Here is a 19,060-nt window from a genome sequence, read left to right as displayed (position 1 = left end):
TTTAGATTATTGTTCATATACCTTCACTTAGTTGATGGCTAATTCTACTGTATCTACTTACTATATTTACTGTTACCTGCTTTTACTTGCTCATTTTTAAATTTATTTTTTAGTTGATTTACATTTTTTTATTTTTAACTTTTGTGGGTACATAGTAGGTATATATATTTATGGGGTACATGAGATGTTTTGATACAGGCATGCAATATGTAATAATCACATCATGGAGAATGGGGTGATCCCCTCAAGCATTTATTTTATGTGTTACAAATAATCCAATTATATTCTTTTACTTATTTTTAAATATACAATCAAGTTATTGACTATAGTCACCTTGTTGTGTTGTCAAATAGCAGGTCTTACTCTTTCTAACTATTTTTTTGTGCCCATTAACCATCCTCACCCCCCACCTACCCTACCCCTCCCGTCCTCTGGCAATCTGCCTCTCTCTATGAATTCAATTAATTTGATTTTTAGATCCCACAAATAAATGAGAACATGTGATGTTTGTCTTTCTGTGCCTGGCTTGTTTTATTTAACATAATGCCTTCCATTTCCATCCATGTTGTTGCAAACGACTGGATCTCATTCTTTTTTATGGCCCAGTAGCACTCCATTGTGTATAAGTACCACATTTTCTTTATCCATTCATCATGGGTGCTTAGGTTGCTTCCAAATCTTGGCTGTTGTGAACAGTGCTGCAATAAACATGGGAGTGCAGAATATCTCTTCAATATACTGATTTCCTTTCTTTTGGGTATATAACGAGCAGTGGGATTGCTGGATCATATGGTAGCTCAACTTTTAGTTCTTTGAGGAGCTTCCAAACTGTTCTCCATAGTGATTATACTAATTTACATTTCCACCAACAGTGTACAAGAGTTCCCTTTTCTCCACATCCTTGCCAGAATTTGTTATTGCCTGCCTTTGGGATAAAAATCATTTTAACTGGGGTGAAATAATATCTCATTGTAGTTTTCATTTGCATTTCTCTGATGATCAATGACGTTGAGCACCTTTTCATATACCTGTTTGCCACTTGTATGTCTTCTTTTGAAAAACATCTATTCAAATCTTTTGCCCATTTTTTGATTAGATTATTAGATTTTTTATAGAATTGTTTCAGCTCTTTTTTTTAGAGTTGTTTGAGCTCTGGTTATTAATTCCTTGTCAGATGGGTAGTTTGCAAATATTTTCTCCCATTCTGTGGGTTGTCTCTTCACTTCGTTTATAGTTTCCTTTGCTGTGCAGACATTTTAAAAAACTTGATGTGATCCCATTTGTCCATTTTTGCCTTGGTTGCCTGTGCTTGTGGGGTAATACTCAAGAAATTTTTGCCCAGACCAATGTCCTGGAGATTTTTCCCAATGTTTTCTCGTAGTAGTTGCATAGTTTGAGGTCTTACATTCAAGTCTTTAATCCATTTTGATTTGATTTTTGTATATGGCTAGAGATAGGGATCTAGTTTCATGCTTCTGCATATAGTTACCCAGTTTTCCTAGCACCATTTATTGAAGATACTATCTTTTCCACAGTGTATGTTCTTGTCACTTTACTGTTCACTGTAGGTGTAAGTTCACTGTAGGTGTATGCACTGTAGGTGTATGTACTGTTCACTGTAGGTGTAAGTTCACTGTAGGTGTATGCATTTGTTTCTGGGTTCTCTATTTTGTTCAATTGGTCTATGTGTCTGTTTTTATGCCAGTACCGTGCTGTTTTGGTGACCATAGCTCTGTAGTATAATTTGAAGTCAGGTAATGTGATTCCTCCGGTTTTGTTTTTTGTTTTTGCTTAGGGTAGCTTTGGGTATTCTGGGTCTTTTGTGGTTCCATATAAATTTTAAGACTTTTCAATTTCTGTGAAGAATGTCATTGTTATTTTGATAGGGATTGCATTGAATCTGTAGATTGCTTTGGGTAGTATGAACATTTAAACAACATTGATTCCTAGAAGATGGAATATCTTTCCATGTTTTGGTGTTCTCTTTACTTTTTTTCATCAGTGTTTTATAGTGTTCATTATAAAGATTTTTCACTTCTTTGGTTAATTCCTAAGTATTTCATTTTATTTGTGGCTATTGTAAATTGGATTACTTTTTTTTATTTCTTTTTCAGATTGTTCACTGGTGGCATATAGAAATGCTAATGATTTTTGTATGTTGATTTTGTATCCTGCAACTTTACTGAATTTATCAGTTCTAATAGTTTTTTTATGGAGTCTTTAGGTTTTTCCAAATATAAGACCATATCATCTGAAAGCAAGGATAATTTGACTTCTTCCTTTCCAATTCCATGCTCTTTATTCATTTCTTTTGTCTGATTGCTCTATCTAGGACTTCCAGTACTATGTTGAATGACAGTAGTGAAAGTGGGCATCCTTGTCATGTTTCAAATCGTAAAGACTTCCAGTTTTTCCCCATTCAGTATGATACTATCTGTAGGTCTGTCATATATGGTTTATATTATGTTGAGGCATGTTCTTTCTATACACAAGTTTTATGAGGGCTTCTTTTTTTTAATCATGAAGGGATGCTGAATTTTATCAAATGCTGTACCAGAATCAATTGAAATGATCATATGGTTTTTGTCCTTCATTCTGTTGATATGATGTATTGCATTGATTGATTTGCATATGTTGAACTATCCTTGCATCCCAGGGATAAATCCCACTTGATCCTGATGAATAATCTTTTTATGTATTGTTGAATTCAATTTGCTAGTATTTTGTTGAGGATTTTTGCATCAATATTCATAAGAGATATTGGTTTCTAGTTGTTTTTTTTTTCTGTGTGTCTGGTTTTGCTATCAGGGTAATACTGACCTCATTGAATGTATTTGGAAGTATTCCTTCCCCCTTCGTTTTTTGGAATAGTTTGAGTAAGATTGGTATTAGTTCTTTAAATGTTTGGTAGAATTCAACAGTGGAGCCATTGGGTCCCGGGCTTTTCTTTACTGGGAGACTTTTTACTACAGCTTCGATCTCATTACTTGTTATTGGTCTGTTCAGGTTTTGGATTTCTTCCTGGTTCAATCTCGGCAGGTTGTACATGTCTGGGAATTTGTCCATTTCTTCTGGATTTTCCAATTTATTGGCAAATTAGCCAATACATTTGTTGTTCCAATTTATTGTTCATAGTAGCCACTGATGATCCTTTGAATTTCTGTAGTATCAGTTGTCTCATTTTTTGTCTCTGATTTCATTTTTTTGAATCTTCTCTCTTTTTTCCTTAATTAGTCTGGCTAAAGTTTTGTCAATCTTGTTTTATTTTTCAAGAAACCAATTTTTTGTTTCCTTGATCTTCTGTGTTGTTTCTTCATTTCAATTTCATTTATTTCTTCTCTAATCTTTATTATTTCTTTTCTTCTACTTATTTTGGGTTTTGTTTGCTCTTGCTTTTCTAAATCTTTTTTAATTTGAAAAGGAGAGGAGACTTTATTTCTTAATAAAGCGTCACAGCCTGCGAGATGCTTTTCTAGTTCTTCAAGATGCATTGTTGGCTTGTTTATTTGAAGTTTTTCTTCTTTTTTGATGTAGGCACTTATAGCTATAAATTTTCCTCTTAGTACGGCTTTTACTGTATCCCACAGGTTCTGATATGTTGTGTTTTCATTATTTATTTCAAGAAATTTTTCAATTTCCTTTTTAATTTCTTTAATGACCCACTGGTCATTCACGAACATATTGTTTAATTTCCATGTATTTGTACAGTTTCCAAAATTTCTCTTGTTACTGATTTCTAGTTTTATTCCACTGTGGTCAGAGAAGATACTTGATATTATTTCAATGTTTTTGATGTTTTAAGACTTATTTTGTGACCTAACATATGATTTATCTTTGAGATTGATCCATGTACTGAGGAAAAGAAAATGTATTCAGCCATTGGATGAAATGTTCTGTAGATATCTATTAGATCCATTTGGTCTATGGTGCAGACTGAGTTAAATATTTCCCTGTTGATATTCTGTCTGGAAGATCTGTCCAATGCTCCAAATGGTGTATAGAAGTCTCCAGTTATTACTGTATTAGAGTCTCTCTCTCTTTCTCTTTAGCTGTAGTAATATTTGCTTTATATATCTGGGTGCTCCAGTGTTGAATGCATATACATTTAAAATTGTTATATCCTTTTGATAAGTTGACCCCTTTATCATTATATAGTGACCTTCTTTGTCTCTTATAGTTTTTGTCTTGAAATCCATTTTGTCTAATATAAGTGTGGCTACTCCTGTTCTTTTTTGCTTTCCATTGGCATGGAATATCTCTTTTCATCCCTTTATTTTCAGTCTATATGTGTCTTTATAGGTGAAATGTGTTTTTTTGTGGGCAACAGATAAATGGGTCTTGTCTTTTTTAGATCCATTCAGCCACTCTATGTCTTTTGATTGGAGAATGTAATCCTTTTACATTCAATATTATTATTGATAAATGAGGACTTATTTCTGCCATTTTGTGATTTGTTTTCTGGTTGTTTTGTGATCTTCTTGTCTTCCTTTAGTGAAGGTGATCTTCTCTGGTGATATGGCTTAGTTTATTGCTTTTTGTTTTTTGTGTATCTGTTACATGTATTTTAGTTTGAAGTTACCATGAGGATTGCAAATACTATCTTATAGCTCATTATTTTAACAAATAATTTGTTTATACAAACACACTCATTATTTGTTTGTATAAACAAATAAGCAATAAGAAAACTAATAAAAACTTTATACCTTAACTTTGGTGCCCCACTTTTAACATTTTATTGTTTCTATTTATACCTTATTGTACTATGTCTTGAAAAGCTGTTGTAGTTATTATTTTTGATTGGTTCATCATTTAGTCTCTCTACTTAGCTTAAGAGTAGTTTACTCACTGCAGTTAGTGTTACAGTGTTCTGTGTTTTTCTGTGTACTTGCTATTAGCGGTGGATTTTGTACCTTCAGGTAATTACTTATTGCTCATTAATGTCCTTTTCTTTATGATTGAAGTACTCCCTTTAGCATTTCTTGTAGGACAGGTCTGGTGTTGATGAAATCCTTCAGCTTTTGTTTGTTAGGGAAGTCTTTATTTCTCCTTCATGTTTTAAGGATATATATAGATTATATATATATGTTATATATATATTATATATATGTTATATATATGTTATATATGTTATATATATGTTATATATGTTATATATATGTTATATATGTTATATATATGTTATATATGTTATATATATGTTATATATGTTTTATATATATGTTATATATGTTTTATATATATGTTATATATGTTTTATATATATGTTATATGTGTGATATATATGTTATATATATGTGTGATATATATGTTATATATATGTGTGATATATATGTTATATATATGTGTGATATATATGTTATATATATGTGTGATATATATGTTATATATGTGTGATATATATGTTATATATATGTGTGATATATGTGTGTGATATATATGTTATATATGTGTGTGATATATGTGATATATGTGTGATATATGTGTTATATATATGTGTTATATATGTGTTATATATATTTATATATATGTGTTATATATATGTTATATATATGTGTTATATATATGTTATATATATGTGTTATATATATGTTATGTATATGTGTTATATATATGTTATATATGTGTTATATATATGCTATATATATGCTATGTTATATATATGTTATATATATGTTGTTATATATATGTTATATATATGTTATATATATATAATTATTTTTTTTACCAGATATACAATTCTAGGGTAAAACTTTTTTTGCCTTCATCACTTTAAATATGTTATGCCACTCTGTCCTGGCCTGTAAGGTTTCCACTGAAAAGTCTGCTGCTGGACATATTGGACTTGATTGTGTGTCACTTGTTTCTTTTCTCTTGCCTCTTTTTGGATCCTTTCTACATATTTGATCTTTAGGCATTTGACTATTAAGTGCTTTGAGGTTGTCTTCTTTGGGTTAAATCTGCTTGGTGTTCTATAACCTTCTCGTACTTGGATATTGGTATTTTTCTCTAGGTTTGGAAAGTTACCTGTTAAAATTCCTTTGAGAAAACATTCCATCCCTATCTTTTTCTCTACATCCTCTTTGAGGCCAATAACTCTTAGATTTACCCTTGTGAGGCTATTTTCTAGATCCTGTAGGCATGCTTCATTGTTTTCTTATCTTCTTTTGTCTCCTCTGATGTGTATTTTCAAATAGCCTGTCTTCAAGCTCATTAATTCTTTCTTTTGTTTGATCATTCCTGCTATTAAAAGAATCTGATGCATTCTTCAATATGCCAATTGCATTTTCAGCTGCAGAATTTCTGCTTGATTCTTTTGAGTCTTTGTTAAATTCATCAAATAGAATTCTGAATTCTTTCTCTGTGTTATCTTAAATTTCTTTGAGTTTCCTCAACACAGCTATTTTGAATACTCTCTCTCTGAAAGATCACATATCTCTGTTTCTCCATGATTGGTCCCTGATGCCTTATTTAGTTCATTTGGTGAGGTTTCCTGGGCTGTCTTGATGCTTATAGATGTTCATCTGTGTCTAGGCATTGAAGATTTAGGTATCTGTTACAGTCTTTGCCTTGTGAGTTTTGTACCCATCCTTCTTGTGAAAGCTTTATAGATATTCTAAAGGACTTGGGTGTGGTGATCTAACTGCATCTTCTTTAGGGGGCACCCCAAGCCCGGTAATGCTGTGGTTCTTGCAGACTTGTACAGGTACTGCCTTGATGATCTTGGATAAGATCTGCAAGAATTATCTGGATTACTAGGCAGAGACTCTTCTTCTCTTCCCTTACTTTCTCCCAAACAAATGGAGTCTCTCTGTTCTGAGCCACCTGAAGCTGGGGGTGGAGTGACACAAGCATCCCTGTGGCCACCACCACTATGACTGTGCCGGGTCAGACTTGAAGTCAGCACAGCACTGGGTCTCACCCAAGGCCTGCTGTAACTACTTTCTGACTATTGCCTAAGTTTGCTCAAGGCCCTGGGGCTCTACAGTCAGCAGTTGGCAAAGCCAGGCCTGTGCCCTTCCCTTTAGGGTGGTGAGTTCCCCTAGGCCCCTGGGCAGGTCCTGAGGTGCAATCTGGGAATCAGAGACTAGAGTCAAAAACCTTAGAAGTCTACCTGGTGTTTTATTGTAGTGTGGCTGAGCTGGCACCCAAACCACAAGATGCAGTCCTGCTCACTCCTCCCTCCCCTTTCCAAAGACAGAGGAGACTTAGCCCGTGGCCACTGCCACCACAGGCCCATGGGGAGTACAGCCAGACTACCGCTGATGTTCCTTTAAGGTCCAAGGGCTCTTCATTCAGCTTGTGGTGAATGCTGCCTGGCCTGGGACTCACCCTTCAGGGCAGTGGGCTCCCCTCTGGCCGAGAGCAGGTCCAGAAATGCCATCCAAGAGCCAAATTCTGGAACTGGGGACCCCAGCAGCCTGGAGAGTATGCCTGTGACCAAGCTGGGACCTAAGTTGCAAGACAAGGTCCCCTTTGCTTTTGAGACAAGCAGAAGGAGTCTCACCCCATAGCCACCCCAAGCAGGAGTCTCACCCCATAACCACCACATCTGGGAATGTGCTGAGTCTCACCTGAAGCCAGTAAGTCTCAGAGTGTCACCCAAGGCCCTTGAGATAGTTCCTGGGTATTGCTGCTTGTTACTCAGGGCCCAGGAGCTCTTCAGTTAGAAGGTGATGAATGCTGCCAGTACTGTGTCCTGCCTTTCAAGGCAGCATGTTCCCTTCTGGCCCAGGGTGTGTCTAGAAAAGTCATCCATAAGCTAGAGCCTGGAATGGAGGCCTCATGACTCTGACTAGTGCCCTATTCTGCTGTGGCTGAGCTGGTATCCGAGATTTAAGACAAAGTCTTCCCCACTCCTCACTCCTCTCCTCAAATGGAAGTAAGGGAGCCGTGTGCTCTGCAGCCTGGGGTTAGGGGAGGGGTGATGCCCGCACTCCCTTAGTTGCTCCAGCTGCTGTCTCAGCAGGTCTCTTACCCCATACCCAGTCTACTGGCTCTGGGCCCAGATCAGCACTAGGACTCGCCTAAAAGTTGCAGTCCTTGTGGCCTAGACTGCCTTTCACATGTATTTAGAGCCCCAGAGCACTGCTAGCCTGTGGTGATGAGATCTGTGGGAACTCAAGTTCCAACTGCTAAGATTGGTGATTCCCCTCTGGCTAGAGCTGGTTTAAATGCTCCCTCTGTGGGCAGGCATCAGCTGAGGTTTTCCTTTCTGCTATAAAGGGGCAGCAGTGAGTTCAATGTCTCACAGTTGCTGCATTCTCCCTCTTCTAGCACACAGAAATGCTCTCCGCACCACACCGCTGCTGCCAGGGAGGGATGGTATTGGCGATTCAAGACTTTTTCCTACCTGTTCAGTGCCTCTTTCAGCAATACAGAGTTAAAGCCAGGTACTGTGAGTGCTCGCCTGATTTTTGGTTCTTATAGCGTGTGTGTGTCGGGGGGCGGGGGGTAGAGAGTTGTTAAATTGGTGTTGTTTCATGGTGGTGAGGGTGCAATTGGTGGAGGCTTCTATTGTGCCATCTTGGTCTGCTTCCTCTTGCTCATTTTAGATCTTTTAATCAGTTGTGATTTTTTCACTGTGAGCTTATCTTCAGAGGGGCTAAGTTTTTCCCATGAGAGAGTTGCATGGTCTGTATTAGTGCGTATCCTTCCTCTGCCAGCACCCAGAATATCAGTCCAGGACTAATTCTTGTGTTAGCTTCTCTACTTGGGCTTTCTCCTACAAAATGGGCAGTATAAATTAGGACTTCAAAGCTGCGTAAGTTCTTGGTTTGATTTTATATGGAGAAAGAATTTTTAAAAAAAATCCACCAGTACTCTTTTCGTCAAAGGGCTACAGTTTCCTGGTCTTTATTTACCTAGGTGGCAGTTCTTTTAGAAGATCCTGGCTTTATGCAGTGGTTTCAGTTCCATGTTCATACTTTGTACAGACCTAAATTTCATCTCCTGTTAAAAACTAAGCTCTTAGTTGTGAATTGGGTCAAAACTGCCCCATGCCCCACCATGGTTGCTCCTGCAGAGTCGGCTTAATCACCTCCCATACTGGATTTCAGTTCTGTCTGGGATACTGGGATTCACTTTCTTTCTTATGAAATTAACTGTGCAGTTAGTTTTTAAATTATATTTTGTTCAACATTTTTAGATATTGGTAATAGGAGAATTTTTATGTTTCACTGTTTTTACTTTCTTCATTCAACAACTATTTTTTGAGCACCTGTAGGCATCAGTCACTGAGATGTATCAATGAATGAAAAAGACAAAAACTTTGCCCTCATGGCGTTTACATTCCTGTAGTGAATTATGGCAGTTACAGATAATAAATAAAAATAAATAAAATACTTATTAGGTAGTAAGTGCTGTGCAGAAAAATAAGCAGGGGATTAGAGTGTATATGGGAGGTATTACATATATATGTAGGGGGTATTACAGTTTAACAATTTTTAACAGATTTGAAAAGAAAAGAAAATACAAAGATTACAGTAGAAATTAATGAAATGGAAAACAAAGTAGAAGCAATTAAACGAAAAGCTCAGTATTGTAAAAAAATAAATAAAATTGTAAACCTGTAGGACTAGCAAAGATAAAAAAGATAGGAATTACCAACATCAGGAATAAAACAAGGGCTGTATACAGATACTGAGGCTCTTAAAAGGATAATAAAAAAGGGAATACTATGTACAGTTCAACCTACATAAATTCTGTAACTTAGATGAGATGGATCAATTCCTTGGAAAGCACAAACTCTGAAACTCACCATATATGAAAGATATACTCTGAATAGTCCTATAGCTATTAGAGAAATGAAATCCATAATTAACTTCCAAAAAGAAATCAGACTCAGTTTTACTGTTGAATTCTACTGCACATTTAAAGAAAAATTAACACTAATTCTATACGACCTCTTTCAACAAATAGAAGAAGAAATGATTCCCAATTCATTTATCAGTCAGCATTACCCTAATACCAAAACCAGACAAGGACATGCCAAAAAAAAAAAAGGAAAAGAAAGAAAAACTAGAGACCAATTTTTTTAGATATGGAACTGTCTCAACAAACTATTAGCAAGTCCACTCCAGCAATATGTAAAAGGAATTATACATAAACACTATGTGGGTTTTATTCCAGGAAAGCAAAGTTGACTCAATATCTGAAAATCAATGTAATTTGCCAAAATAATGAGCTAAAGAAGAAAAATCACATGATTTCAATTGATGCAGAAAAAGCATTTGACAAATTTAACACCCATTTGTAATAAAAATCCTCAGCTAATGAGGAATAAAGGAGAACAGCATCTATGAAAAACCTACAGCTAACATTCTTAATTATGAAATACTAAACACATTCCCCTAAGAATGAGAACAAGGCAAGAATGTTCAGTCTTACCATTCTTATTCAACATGATACTGAAAGTTCAAGCCAGTACAATAAGGCTAGAAAAGGAAATAAAAGGCACACAGATTGGAAAAGAATAAATAAAACTCCCCATTTGCGGATGACATGACTGTCTGCATTAAAAACACCACAAAAATGCTCATAAAAATGTGAATCCAGCAAAGTTGCAGGATCCAAGATCAGCACACAAAAATTATCCAAATTTCTATGTACTAGCAACAATCGTGTGGATCCACAGTTATGTAGAAACAGAAGTTAAAACAACACCATATACAATCACTCCCTCTACTCCCTGACTGAAAAAAGAGAAATGTTAGGTATAAATCTAGCAAAACATGCAAAGAACCTCTATGCTGAAAATTATAAAACACTACTGAAAGAAATAATGAAGATCTAAATAAATGGAGAGACATACTGTGTTCATGGATTGAAAGACTCAGTATAGTAAGGTGGTTAGTTCTTCCTAAACTGTTAAACCTATATTAAAATACACTTTTAACAGATTTTTAAAATCAAAAACAATTCCAACAATTTTTTTGTAGATATAGACAAGGTTATTCTAAAATTTATGTGGTTAGGCAAAAAAAATTCTGTAATAGCTATGACAATTTTGAAAAAGAAGAATCAAGTGGGAAGAATCACTCTAGCTGATGGTAAGACTTACTATATAACTAGAGTAATTAAGACAGTAAAGAATGGACACTTAAGTCAATGGAACAGAAAAAGAGAACCCAGAAATAGACCAAAACAAATATGACCAATTAATTTTTGGCAAAGATGCAAAAGTACTTCATTGAAGGAAGGACAGTTGATTCAACAGGTGGTCTTGAGACAACTGGACACATATAGGCAGAAAATGAGCCTTGACCTAAACATTATACAATATAACATCAATTTATGCATTTATAATAGATCATAGACATAAGTGTAAAATGTATAACAGAAAAGCTTTGAGAATAAAATAGGAAGCTCTTGTGGACCTAGAGCTAGGCAGAGTTCTTAGACACGACTAAGTGCGACCCATAAAAGAAAAAAAATTCTAAGTTTGACTTCATCAAAATTAAGAAAAATTTTAGTCTGAAAAAGACTCTAAGAAGATGGAAAGACAGGCTACTGACCAGGAGAAAATATTTGCAAACCTCATGTTTGACAAATGCCTTCTATCTGGAATATACAAAGAATTCTCAAAGCTCAGCAGTGAAAAAATAAATAATCCAAGTATAAAATGTGCAAAAGATATGAACAGACATTTTACTAAAGTAAAAAGACAGATGGCAAGCACATGAAAAGATGTTCTTGTATCACTAAATCAGCAGTGAACTGAAAATTAGAACTACAGTGAGATAGCAATGTTCTCTGATCAGAACGGCTACAATAAAAAAATAGTGTCAACACGGAATGCTGCTGAGGGTGAGCAGAGGCTTGATCATTCACATATTGCTGGTGGGAGGGTAGAATGGCACAGTGGCTTGGGAAAAGTTGTCCATTTCTTAAACTGAACTTGCAAATATAACCCAGCAACTGCGCTTGCAGACATTGATCCTAAAGAGATTGATATGGTTTGTGTCCGTGTCCCCGTGCAAATCTCACGTTAAATTGTAATCCCCAGTGTTGGAGGTGGGGTCTGGTGGGAGGCGATTGGATTCTGAGAGTCCACTAAAGGGATTTCTCCTTTGGTGCTGTTCTTGTGATAGTGAGTTATCGCAAGATCTGGCTTTTATATATATATATACTTTAAGTTCTAGGGTACATGTGCACAACGTGCAGGTTTGTTACTTAGGTATACATGTGCCATGTTGGTTTGCTGCACCCATTAACTCATCATTTATGTTAGGTATTTCTCCTAATGCTCTCTCTCCCCCTGCCCCCCACCCCATGACAGGCCCCCATGTGTGATGTTCCCTGCCCTGTGTCCACGTGTTCTCATTGTTCGGTTCCTACCTATGAGTGAGAACATGTGGTGTTTGGTATTCTGTCCTTGTGATAGTTTGCTGAGAATGATGGTTTCCAGCTTCATCCATGTCCCGGCAAAGGACATGAACTCATCCTTTTTTATGGCTGCATAGTATTCCATGGTGTATATGTGCCACATTTTCTTAATCCAGCCTATCACTGATGAACATTTGGGTTGGTTCCAAGTTTTTGCTATTGTGAATAGTGCTGCAGTAAACATACGTGTGCATGTGTCTTTACAGTAGCATGATTTATAATCCTTTGGGTATATACCCAGTAATGGGATCGCTGGGTCAAATGGTATTTCTAGTTGTAGATCCTTGAGGAATTGCCACACTGTCTTCCACAATAGTTGAACTAGTTTACACTCCCACCAGCAGTGTAAAAGTGTTCCTATTTCTCCACATCCTCTCCAGCATCTGTTGTTTCCTGACTTTTTAATGATCACTATTCTAACCAGAGTGAGGTGGTATCTCATTGTGGTTTTGATTTGCATTTCTCTGATGACCAGTGATGATGGGCATTTTTTCATGTGTCTGTTGGCTGCATAAATGTCTTCTTTTGAGAAGTGTCTGTTCACATCCTTTGCCCACTTTTTGATGGGGTTGTTTGTTTTTTTCTTGTAAATTTGTTTGAGTTCTTTGTAGATTCTGGAATTAGCCCTTTGTCAGATGGGTAGATTGCAAAAATTTTCTCCTATTCTGTAGGTTGCCTGTTCACTCTGATGGTAGTTTCTTTTGCTGTGCAGAAGCTCTTTAGTTTAATTAGATCCCATTTGTCTATTTTGGCTTTTGTTGCCATTGCTTTTGGTGTTTTAGTCATGAAGTCCTTGCCCATTCCTATCTCCTGAATGGTATTGCCTAGGTTTTTTTCTAGGGTTTTTATGGTTTTAGGTCTAACATTTAAGTCTTAATCCATCTTGAATTAATTTTTGTATGAGGTGTAAGGAAGGGATCCAGTTTCAGATTTCTACATATGACTAGCCAGTTTTCCCAGCACCATTTATTAAATAGGGAATCCTTTCCCCATTTCTTGTTTTTGTCAGGTTTGTCAAAGATCAGATGGTTGTAGATGTATGGTGTTATTTCTAAGGGCTCTGTTCTGTTCCATTGGTCTATCTCTCTGTTTTGGTACCAGTACCATGCTGTTTTGGTTACTGTAGCCTTGCAGTATAGCTTGAAGTCAGGTAGTGTGATGCCTCCAGCTTTGTTCTTTTGGCTTAGGATTGTCTTGGCAATGCAGGCTCTTTTTTGGTTCCATGTGCACTTTAGTTTTTTCCAATTCTGTGAAGAAAGTCATTGGTAGCTTGATGGGGTTGGCATTGAATCTATAAATTACCTTGGGCAGTATGGCCATTTTCATGAGACTGATTCTTCCTACCCATGAGCATGGAATGTTCTTCCATTTGTTTGTGTCCTCTTTTATTTTGTTGAGCAGTGGTTTGTAGTTCTCCTTGAAGAGGTCCTTCACGTCCCTTGTTAGTTGGATTCCTAGGTATTTTATTCTCTTTGTAGCAATTGTGAATAGGAGTTCACTCATGATTTTGCTCTCTGTTTGTCTGTTATTGGTGTATAGGAATGCTTGTGATTTTTGCACATTGATTTTGTATCCTGAGACTTTGCTGAAGTTGCTTATCAGCTTAAGGAGATTTTGGGCTGAGACAATGGGGTTTTCTAAATATACAATCATGTCATCTGCAAACAGGGACAATTTGGCTTCCTCTTTTCCTAATTGAATACCCTTTATTTCTTTCTCTTGCCTGATTGCCCTGGCCAGAACTTCCAACACTATGTTGAATAGGAGTGGTGAGAGAGGGCATCCCTGTCTTGTGCCAGTTTTCAAAGGGAATGCTTCCAGTTTTTGCCCATTCAGTATGATATTGGCTGTGGGTTTGTCATAAATAGCTCTTATTATTTTGAGATACGTTCTATCAATACCTAGTTTATTAAGAGTTTTTAGCATGAATGGCTGCTTAATTTTGTTGAAGGCCTTTTCTGCATCTATTGAGATAATCATGTGGTTTTTGTCATTGGTTCTGTTTATGTGATGGATTACATTTATTGATTTGCGTATGTTGAACCAGCCTTGCATCCCAGGGATGAAGCCGACTTGATCGTAGTGGATAAGCTTTTTGATGTGCTGCTGGATTCGGTTTGCCAGTATTTTATTGAGGATTTTCGCTTCAATGTTCATCAGAGATATTGGTCTAAAATTCTCTTTTTTTGTTGTGTCTCTGCCAGGCTTTGGTATCAGGATGATGCTGGCCTTATAAAATGAGTTAGGGAGGATTCCCTCTTTTTCTATTGATTGGGATAGTTTCAGAAGGAATGGTACCAGCTCCTCTTTGTACCTCTGGTAGAATTAGGCTGTGAATCTGTCTGGTCCTGGACTTTTTTTGATTGGTAGGCTATTAATTATTGCCTCAATTTCAGAGCCTGTTATTGGTCTATTCAGGGATTCAGCTTCTTCCTGGTTTAGTCTTGGGAGAGTGTATGTGTCCAGGACTTTATCCATTTCTTCTAGATTTTCTAGTTTATTTGCGTAGAGGTGTTTGTAGTATTCTCTGATGGTAGTTTGTATTTTTGTGGGATCGGTGGTGATATCCCCTTTATCATTTTTTATTGCGTCTATTTAATTCTTCTCTTTTTTCTTCTTTATTAGTCTTGTTAGTGGTCTATCAATTTTGTTGATCTTTTCAAAAAACCAGCTCCTGGATTTATTGATTTTTTTAGAGTTTTTTGTGTCTGTATCTCCTTCAGTTCTGCTCTGATCTTAGTTATTTCTTGCCTTCTGCTAGCTTTTGAATGTGTTTGCTCTTGCTTCTCTAGTTCTTTTAATTGTGATGTTAGGGTGTCAGTTTTGGACCTTTCCTGCTTTCTCTTGTGGGCATTTAGTGCTATAAATTTCCCTCTACACACTGCTTTGAATGTGTCCCAGAGATTCTGGTATGTTGTGTGTTTCTTCTCATTGGTTTCAAAGAACATCTTTATTTCTGCCTTCATTTCATTATGTACCCAGTAGTCATTCAGGAGCAGGTTGTTCAGTTTCCATGTAGTTGTGTGGTTTTGAGTCAGTTTCTTAATCCTGAGTTCTAATTTGATTGCACTGTGGTCTGAGAGACAGTTTGTTGCGATTTCTGTTCTTTTATATTTTCTAAGGATTGCTTTACTTCCAACTATGTGGTCAATTTTGGAATAAGTGAGATGTGGTGCTGAGAAGAATGTATATTCTGTTGATTTGGGGTGGTGAGCTCTGTAGATGTCTATTAGGTCTGCTTGGTTGCAGAGCTGAGTTCAGGTCCTGGATATCCTCGTTAACCTTCTGTCTCATTGATCTGTCTAATATTGACAGTGGGGTGTTAAAGTCTCCCTTTATTATTACGTGGGAGTCTAAGTTTCTTTGTAGGTCTCTAAGGACTTGCTTTATGAATCTGGGTGCTGCTGTATTAGGTGCATATATATTTAGGATAGTTAGCTCTTGTTGAATTGATCCCTTTACCATTATGTAATGACCTTCTTTGTCTGTTTTGATCTTTGTTGGTTTAAAATCTGTTTTATCAGAGACTAGGGTTGCAACCCCTGCTTCTTTTTTGCTTTCCATTTGCTTGGTAGATCTTCCTCCATCCCTTTATTTTGAGCCTATGTGTGTCTCTGCACGTGAGATGTGTCTCCTGAATACAGCGCACTAATGGATCTTGACTCTATCCAATTTGCCAGTCTGTGTCTTTTAATTGGGCATTTAGCCCATTTACATTTAAGATTAATATTGTTATGTGTGAATTTGATCCTGTCATTATGATGTTAGCTGGTTATTTTGCCCATTAGTTGATGCAGTTTCTTCCTAGCATTGACAGTCTTTACAGTTTGGCATGTTTTTGCAGTGGCTGATACTGGTTGTTCCTTTCCATGCTTAATGCTTCCTTCAGGAGCTCTTGTGAGGCAGGCCTGCTGGTGACAAAATCTCTCAGCATTTGCTTGTCTGTAAGGGATTTTATTTCTCCTTCACTTATGAAGCTTAGTTTGGCTGGATATGAAATTCTGGGTTGAAAATTCTTTTCTTTAAGCATGTTTACTGAGAATGATGATTTCCAATTTCATCCATGTCCCTACAAAGGGCATGAACTCATCATTTTTATGGCTGCATAATATTCCATGGTGTATATGTGCCACATTTTCTTAATCCAGTCTATCATTGTTGGACATTTGGGTTAGTTCCAAGTCTTTGCTATTGCACTCATAGATGGGAATTGAACAATGAGAACACATGGACACAGGAAGGGGAACATCACACTCTGGGGACTGTTGTTGGGTAGGGGGAGGGGGGAGGGATAGCATTAGGAGATATACCTAATGCTAAATGACGAGTTAATGGGTGCAGCACCCCAGCATGGCACATGTATACATATGTAACTAACCTGCACATTGTGCACATGTACCCTAAAACTTAAAGTATAATAATAATTAAAAAAAAAGAAAAATATAGAAAAAAAAAAGAATGTTGAATATTGGCCCCCACTCTCTTCTGGCTTGTAGAGTTTCTACTGAGAGATCTGCTGTTAGTCTGATGGGCTTCTCTTTGTGGGTAACCCGACCTTTCTCTCTGGCTGTCCTTAACACGTTTTCCTTCATTTCAACCTTGGCGAATCTGACAATTATGTGTCTTGGGGTTGCTCTTCTCGAGGAGTATCTTTGTGGTGGTCTCTGTCTTTCCTGAGTTTGAATGTTGGCCTGCCTTGCTAGGTTGGGGAAGTTTGCCTGGATAATATCCCGAAGAGTGTTTTCCAACTTAGCTCCATTCTCCCCATCACTTTCAGGTACACCAATCAAACCTAGATTTGGTCTTTTCACATAGTCCCATATTTCTTGGAGGCTTTGTTCATTTCTTTTTACTCTGTTTTCTCTAAACTTCTCCTCTAGCTTTATTTGATTAATTTGATCTTCAATCACTGATACCCTTTCTTCCATTTGATTGAATCGGCTATTGAAGCTTGTGCATATGTCATGTAGTTCTCGTGCCATGGTTTTCAGCTCCATTAGGTCATTTAAGGTCTTTTCTACACTGTTTATTCTAGTTAGCCATTTGTCTAATCTTTTTTCAAGGTTTTTAGCTTCCTTGCAATGGGTTCGAACATCCTTCTTTAGCTCAGAGAAGTTTGTTATTATCGATCTTCTGAAACCTACTTCTGTCAGCTCATCAAAGTCACTCCCCGTCCAGCTTTGTTCTGTTGCTGGCGAGGAGCTGAGATCTTTTGGAGGAGAAGAGGCACTCTGGTTTTTAGAATTTTCAGCTTTTCTGCTCTGGTTTCTCCCCATCTTCATGGTTTTATCTACCTTTGGTCTTTGATGCTGGTGACCTACAGATGGGATTTTGGTGTAGATGTCCTTTTTGTTGATGTTCATGCTATTCGTGTCTGTTTGTTAGTTTTCCTTCTAAGAGTCAGGTCCCTCAGCTGCAGGTCTGCTCAAATGTCATGCTGGGAGAACCACTTTCTTCAGAGCTGTCAGACAGGGACGTTTAAGTCTGTAGAAGTTTCTGCTGCCTTTTGTTCAGCTATGCCCTGCCCCCAGAGGTTGGGTCTACAGAGGCAGCAGGCCTTGCAGAGCTGCGATGAGCTGCGCCCAGGTGAAGCTTCCCTGGCTGCTTTGTTTACCTACTCAAGCCTCAGCAATGGTGGACGCCCCTCCCCCTGCCAGGGTGCTGCCTCGCAGGTTGATCTCAGACTGCTGCACTAGCAGTGAGCAAGGCTCCATGGGTGTGGGACCCGCCAAGCCAGGCACAGGATATTATCTCCTGGTGTGCCATTTGCTAAGACCATTGGAAAAGCGCAGTATTTGGGTGGGAATGTCCCCATTTTCCAGGTACAGTCTGTCATGGCTTCCCTTGGCTAGGAAAGGGAAATCCTGCATCTCGTGCGTTTCCTGGGTGAGGTGATGCCCCGCCCTGCTTTGGCTTGCCCTCCGTGGGCTGAACCCACTATCCAACCAGTCCCAGTGAGAACCAGGTACCTCCATTGGAAATGCAGAAATCAGTGTCTTCTGCGTTGATCACACTGGGAGCTGCAGTCCGGAGCTGTTCCTATTCGGCCATCTTGGAACGAAGGAGGAAAAGATCTGGCTTTTTAAAAGTGTATAGCACCTCTCCTCCTTTCTCCACCTCCTGCTCTGGCTGAGTAAGACATGCCTGTTTCCCCTTTGCCTTCTGCCATGATTGTAAGTTTCCTGAGGCCTTCCCAGCCATGCTTTCTGTACAGCCTGTGGAACCGTGAGCCAATTAAACCTCTTTTCTTTATAAATTACCCAATCTCAGGTATTTCTTTATAGCAGTGTGAGAACAGATTAATACAGAGATGCACACACAAACCTGTACATGAATGTTCATAGTCCCTTTATTCATTATATCCCCAAACTGGAAACAATCCAGAGGTCCTTCAGTGAAGGGATGATGAAACAAACTGTCATATTGCCATCCTGGGAAGTACGTCTCAGCAATAAAAAAGGAACAGACTCTAGATGCAAGCCACAGCTTGACTGAATATCCAGAAAATTATGCTGAGTGAAAAAGAGCCAGTCTCGAGAGGTTTCATAGTGTTTGAATCTGTTTATATAACATTCTCAAAATGACAAAGTTGTACATCTGGAGAACAGATGTTAGTGGTTGCTAGGGGACAGGGTTGGGGAGCACATCAGTGGGTGGATATGAATACAAAGGGGGA

General features: G+C 37.6%; 1 long non-coding RNA gene across 3 annotated transcripts in view; it reads left to right on the top strand.

Annotated features, from left to right (window-relative positions):
* Positions 1-19,060, top strand: part of LOC134758909 (uncharacterized) — a 53,680-nt gene that overhangs the window by 18,093 nt on the left and 16,527 nt on the right. The window lies entirely within an intron of this gene.

This window comes from Gorilla gorilla, chromosome 6, assembly GCF_029281585.2.
Source record: "Gorilla gorilla gorilla isolate KB3781 chromosome 6, NHGRI_mGorGor1-v2.1_pri, whole genome shotgun sequence".
Lineage (NCBI taxonomy): Eukaryota > Metazoa > Chordata > Mammalia > Primates > Hominidae > Gorilla > Gorilla gorilla.
The sequence above is the reverse complement of the archived record's forward strand: the minus strand, read 5'-3'. Positions and strand labels throughout refer to the sequence as shown.